This window comes from Suncus etruscus, chromosome X, assembly GCF_024139225.1.
Source record: "Suncus etruscus isolate mSunEtr1 chromosome X, mSunEtr1.pri.cur, whole genome shotgun sequence".
Taxonomy (NCBI): domain Eukaryota; kingdom Metazoa; phylum Chordata; class Mammalia; order Eulipotyphla; family Soricidae; genus Suncus; species Suncus etruscus.
The window spans coordinates 72,877,318-72,883,695 of NC_064868.1; the positions used below are offsets into that span (position 1 = coordinate 72,877,318).

The window sequence follows — 6,378 nt, forward strand, 5'->3', positions numbered from 1 at the left end:
AGTTATATTCTTAGGAGTGAGCTTTGAGCTAGATATATACCCTGAAGAATGCTGAGTATGCTCCCCAGACACTTAACTGAGTGCAGTGAGTTAATGTTGTTCTCAGTTGCAGAATGTGTCACTACTGCCAAAGGTGTCTGGGGGACAGTATTTGTTATATCTATAGTACACCCAGGTTTTTTATTTGGACTAATACTGTTGGTATATCAAATGATCAGGTCATGTATTTTAAGTAGCTTCAATTATGCATCAAGAAAGCTGGAATACAAAGAATGACTACTTGCAATAATAAACTCACGCAACTCATAGAAAACTGAAGCATTGAGCCAAAGTCATAATATAGTGAAGAGTGTGTTTTCTTTGCATGTGGCTGAACCAGAGTGATGCTTGGCATCACACGTGGTCTGAGAACTGCCAGGAATAATTTCGAGACCCAGGAGTAATTTCTAAGCAATACTAGGTTTGTCTGCCCAAAATTCAAATCAAAAATAAAATAAAGCTGAGCATAAAAAATAATTGAGGGCATGTGGGGGTGAAGATTTTTGTCTGTCTTGGAAATAACTCGATTTTCATCTCTGACACCAAAGTGGTAGCCCAGTACCATCCTGCCCATTGTGCTATTACTTTGACCTGGGACACATTTTTTTGTTTGGGGGCTATGCTCAGGGGTTACTCCTGACTCTGCATTCAGTAATCGCTTCTGCCAGGCTTGAGAGAACATATGGGCTCTCGGGGATCAAAACCACTATTCTAAATATATATCAGCTGGGATATCTTTTAGAAAAAGAGAAGTGCAGCCTTAAGGCCTACCTCTGTCTCATGAGGTAAGGTGTGCAGTGGCTGCAAACAGCAAATGGATTACAAGTAGAACCAGAAGCCCATTGCTGAAATGGGTCATTCTGAATAACTTTGGAGACAGTCCTTAGCAATATACATTGATATATGCCTGATGCTCTTGTCTGAGGATCCAAACTGGCATGAAGGTGCCTTTGGAAACAGGTTCACATTGCTCATTTTATCATGTCTAACCAAAGGAGAGAATCAAGTACATGCTCTGAGGTAGCTGTGGCCAAGTTCAAGATCCCTGGCACCCAAACCTTCTAGGTGTCCTAGAAGTGGGGTTTATATATGCATTTAAAAACCTGGTGACTGAAAAGCCGCTCATGCCACAGGGGAGCCTCAGAGGTGCTCCATCCCTGTTTTCCACCCAGTCAGGCTGTGAGTCAAACTTCACACCACATTTCCTTCTTGTCTTTGAAGCCAACTTCTGGCCCCTGGTACCATCCTAATTATCTAATTTCATTCTTTCAAATGAGCACGAACTTTGTTTTGGTACATGGTCTCCACCATCATATGCGAAGGATTTCCTTTGGCTCTGCACTCATGAATCACTCCTGGTAGTGCTCAAGGGGAACAATATGAGACGGAAGAAATTGAACCCATTTTTGGTCAAGGCCAAGGCAAGTGCCTTTCCCACTGTAGCATACCTATTTTTCCTACTAAATGGAATCCATTCATTCCAAGTAACAGGAATGTGGTCCAGGGTGGGGATGTAGTTACTTGTCTGACTTGAAAGTAATTCCATTGCATCTCTGACGCAAGTGGTACCCAAGTAACATATGGAGTTATTCATGAGCACAGAGCTAGGAATAAGCCCTCAACATTCCTAGGTATGGAAAAAAAGAGTAAAAAGTTTAGTCCTGTATCTCAGCAAAGAATCATGAATAGCTGAGGTGCTGGATAAGGACAAATATAGTAAAAGAAAGACATTATCGGAATTGTAAGTATATTTAGCCAGAAATCATAGTAATTCTTATTTATTTTTATTTGATTCATAGGCTACTTTTATTGGTGCTCAGGTATTACACCTTCTTCTGCATTCAGGAATCGTTCCTAGAGGAACTTTGAAGACCATATGCAATGCCAAGAATTGAACCTGCATCGGCTTTATGCAAGGTAAGTGTGTTACACAGTGATCTCAGCCCCCTCAAAGCTGTTAATCTTAATGAAGTCTTGACTAATCTGATGAATTCCCTGATAAGTCAGTGTTTGAAACATTTTATTTTCATCATTCTTCATTTTAATAAGCAAAAGAAAATAGCATATAATTATTGCATTATATACCAAATATATATATATATATTTTAACATAATTTTTATTTTAATTGTAGTGGCTTACATATCGTTCACAGTAATATTCCAAGTACATATTTACATTGAATCAGGGGAATTCCCACCACCGAATTGTCCTCCCACAACCGCTCCCATTCTTCCTCCCATAATCTCCACTCTTCCCCCCAGGGGCTGCTAGAATGCGTGGTCCCCTCTGTGTCTAGTTAATTACTTAGTGGACTTATACCTGTTTGGTCTTGGTGCCTCCATTATTTCCCCCTCTAGTTGGGAGGCAGGGCTAGAGAGATCAAGTTATGTGGATTTCAAACCCATTTCAGAGTTTGAAAAAATAATAACACTGAGGAAATAAGGTTAATATTTTAAAGCTAATTGCTTTCTTTAATATCAGTGTCAAATGGAATTTAAATGTAATGAGCAATGCCCATTTATAATGTTATACAAATAATAAAACACATAATTTAAAAAAATATGCAGGGTTTGAAGAGATAATTTAATGGAGGGAGCACATCCTTTGCATGATGGAGTCCCAAGTTTAATTCCCAGGACCACCTATGGTACCTGAATATAGCCAAGAAAGATTACTCCACCCAAGGCACTGGATGTGGCTCCAATCTAAAATGTAAAATAAAAATATGTATAGAATAGTTATATAGAAAAATATAGACTATTGCATAGTTCCAAGTTCACAGATTAGAATTCTTAATGTTCTTTAGATGTAAGTTCATCCCAGTGTAATCTATAGATTTGACTCATTCCCAATAAAATTAAAAAATGCCCCCTGAAAAGATTCAACCTCCAAAAAATTACCCAGGACAGAACTCAGTTTTCAAAGCAACCCCACAGGAATGTGTCACATGTAGTTCCTAAGCACAGATGACTGTGTCCCCCTGCTACCAAAATTACCTACAGTCCCAGAATGTTACTTTATACAGATCATCAAACTGATTCCTTTATTGTAAGGGAGGACATGTCAGAACATTATCTCAAGCATCACATTTGTCAAGCAACACACTTGTCAAGCATCCACGCTACAATTTTTCCACTGGGGAAGAATATATCATAATGTCTCAAATAAACATTTATTTATTTTTTATTTTTGTGGGGGTTTTTTGTTTTTGTTTTATATACACTTTAATCTTCCTTTAAAATTGCAAATGGGAGACATATTTACACACACACAAAGGAGAGGAACAGGAAAATTGTTCAAAGGGCTAGAGCTTTTGCTTTTTAATTGTTATATTATAATTCTTTGTTCTTTTTTATAAATTGAAATACAATAATGTTAATGTTGGAATTTCACGAATGCAATTTTTAGACATCACATCCTCCACGATCCTCCACCAGAGTACCTTCTTCCCTCCACCTATGTCTCAGTGTCCCTTCCCAACCTCTTTGTCTCTCCGTATCCAAAAGTCGGTAAGCCCAGTTCTGTGAACCAGTTTTCTTGTATTTTGCCACTTCTTATTCCCATTTTATATATTTTTCTATCCAATATGTGAGATACATAGTTCTGTATCTATCCTTTTGACTTCACTCAGCAAAATACCCTCCAGTACTATCTACATAAAATTATCATTTGCATATGGGAAGTCCCAAGCTTAATTGCTGGCACTGGGAGCCCCCCTCAGAACTGTGCCAGGATGATCTCTTCAGTACCACTGACAAAAACTAAAAGTAAAACAAAATGAGAAGATATGAGGATCTTTAGATAACTAATGGTAATTGTCATTTCATATGACTTTCGAGAAAGTCCTTAGCAATAGACGTTGTATCTGCCTAATGCTTTTCCTGTCTGAGATTTTAAATTGGCATAAAGGGGCCTTTTTTAATTATTAGAACAATGATGCAAAGGAAGAGGACAAGGTAAAGTTACCGTGGATGGACAATCACCAATAAACAGAGTTCTGAGAAGAAATCCCATTGCTGACACCTTAATTTTGAACATACAGTCAAGGAACATTAAGAAGAAATAAAAAAGAACCCATGTACAATATACTTTGTCCCTCAAGTCTCCAGATGTACATTATAGCATTTCTTAGTGGTACACAAAGCAATTTAAAGCCATGATATTTGTGTAACTCCTTAAACATTGAAGGTATAGTATTTTTTACATTTCCATGCATATGCATATTAGTTTATGTTAACCTCAAAAGTTTAATTAGGTTTTTTTTAAGGTTTAGAGTCAAAGGAGCAAAGTAAAAACGGTGTTATAGTGGCAATTATTGTTTGCATAGGCCCACCAAAATATGGGTGACATGGAAAGAAAAAGCCTTGGCCTAAATACAAGGAGACCCTACCCCTGAAGTTTCCTGGCATAAGACCAGCTCTAGGCTCCGGCAAAATAGTTTGTCTAATTCAAGTCTTTGTCTGTAGTGCCAATACAGTTTTATTTTTCAAACAGTCTCTGTTGTTGGCAAAATATCCTGGAATCTGCATATCCTACATTGTTATCAGGCTGGTGTAGAGCGTCCTCTAGTTTCACCCCACAATTAAAGGGCAATGCAGAGAGCCCTGTCCAGTAAGCAGGACATTATTTTTGTTAAGTTTTCTCAGTGTTAACGGAAGTCTCTTTTGAGTAGGTCGATGTCAGAGCAGCAGTAGGGTCTTCCCTGGTAGAGGATTGCTTCCAGGTGATGTTATAGACAATGTTGGATGTTTCGTAGGTGGCTTCCCTAGTTCAGGGGTGAATGGAGAATGCCTATTCTTCTGATGCCTGCACCAGGTCATTATGTCAATGTTCAGGGTGTAAGGTCCAATTGCACTACAAGTTTTGTGTGTTCCCATCTCTGTTAGATAAGAACTCATTTGTATGTATAGAATTTCACCATTTTAATGTGCGTATGCAAACAAGGAATAATGCCATGTGGCATTATTGGTACATATGGGGGCTGCAAGAACAGGTCCAACAATCCCCGTGACTCGCTTCATACAGATGCGATAAAATGAGGGAATCTTTCACCAGATCAGAAGGGGCCTTTAAAAACAGGCTTACATTGGCCAATTTATCATGTCCAAGCAAAGGACAGAATCAAGACCATGTGATTAAAACTCTGAGCTAGCCAGGGCCAAGTTCAAGTTCTATGGCACAGAGAAGGTCTAGTCTTCCAAGAAGTGGGGTTAATATATGCATTTGAAAACTGCTGCTCATGTCAGATGACTTCGGGGGTGAAATCCAACCTTAATCCTAGGTCTCTGGGCAAGTGGTGGATTCCACACTAGAGGAGTCTTAGATATGTTCCTCTTCATCTATGTTCTCCAACCAAGTAAGGCTGTAAGTCAGCCTTCACATCACTTTTCTGTATTGACTTTGTAGCCAGATTTGGCTTCTGCTAGCATCCTAATAAATGGATTCCATTCATTCCAAGAAGCAGGAAATGAGACAAGGGCAGTGGTTCTGTCATTTTCTAGCTTGGGACTAGCTCTATTCCATACGTGATACCACAATTGGTATCACAAATACCAAAAGGAATTATTCATGAGCACAGAGCTAAGAGTAATACCAGAGCACTGATAGGTATGGACAAAAGAATAAAAAGTTTAGTCATCCCTCTTAGCAAAGAATCATGAACAACTGAGTTGGTTGATGAGGGCAAAGGTAGTAAAGGAAGGAATTTATTATCAGCACTGTAAAGATATTTAGCTAGACATCGTAATGAACGTTATTTTTTTTATTTTGTTTTATATGCCACATCCATTGGTACTCAGGGATTATTCCTGCCTCTGCATTCAGGAATCATTCCTAGAGGGACTTGATGGACCATATGTAGTGCCAAATTTTGAACCTGGATTGGCTGCAAACAAGGTAAGTGTCTTACACACTTATTTCAGGCACCTAAAAGCTGTTAATCATAATGAAGACTTGCCTATTCTGATGAATTCCAAGATATGTCAATGTTTGACACATTTTATTTTCAACAATTCTTTTTTTTTTTTTGGTGTTTGGGCCACATCTCTTGATGGTCAGAGGTTACTCCTGGCTATGCAATCAGAAATCGCTTCTGGCTGGGGAAACATATGAGATGCTGGGAGATCAAACCACTTTCTGTCCTGCACAGCCACTTGCAAGTTGAAAGCCCTACCAGTGCGCCACCACTCTGGCCTCTCATCATTCATCATTTTAATAGGCAAAAGAAAAGAGCATATAATTATTTCAGTAAGTACTAAAATATATTTGACAAAATTTGATCCATTCCATAATTTGAAAAAATAATAACACTAGAAAGACACAAGATCATTTTATTAAGT

At 38.4% G+C, this 6,378-nt stretch overlaps 1 pseudogene; it reads left to right on the forward strand.

The window, feature by feature from the left end:
* The first annotated feature begins 791 nt into the window (after positions 1 to 791).
* Positions 792 to 921, forward strand: LOC125999657 (uncharacterized; annotated as a pseudogene).
* The last annotated feature ends 5,457 nt before the right edge of the window (positions 922 to 6,378 follow it).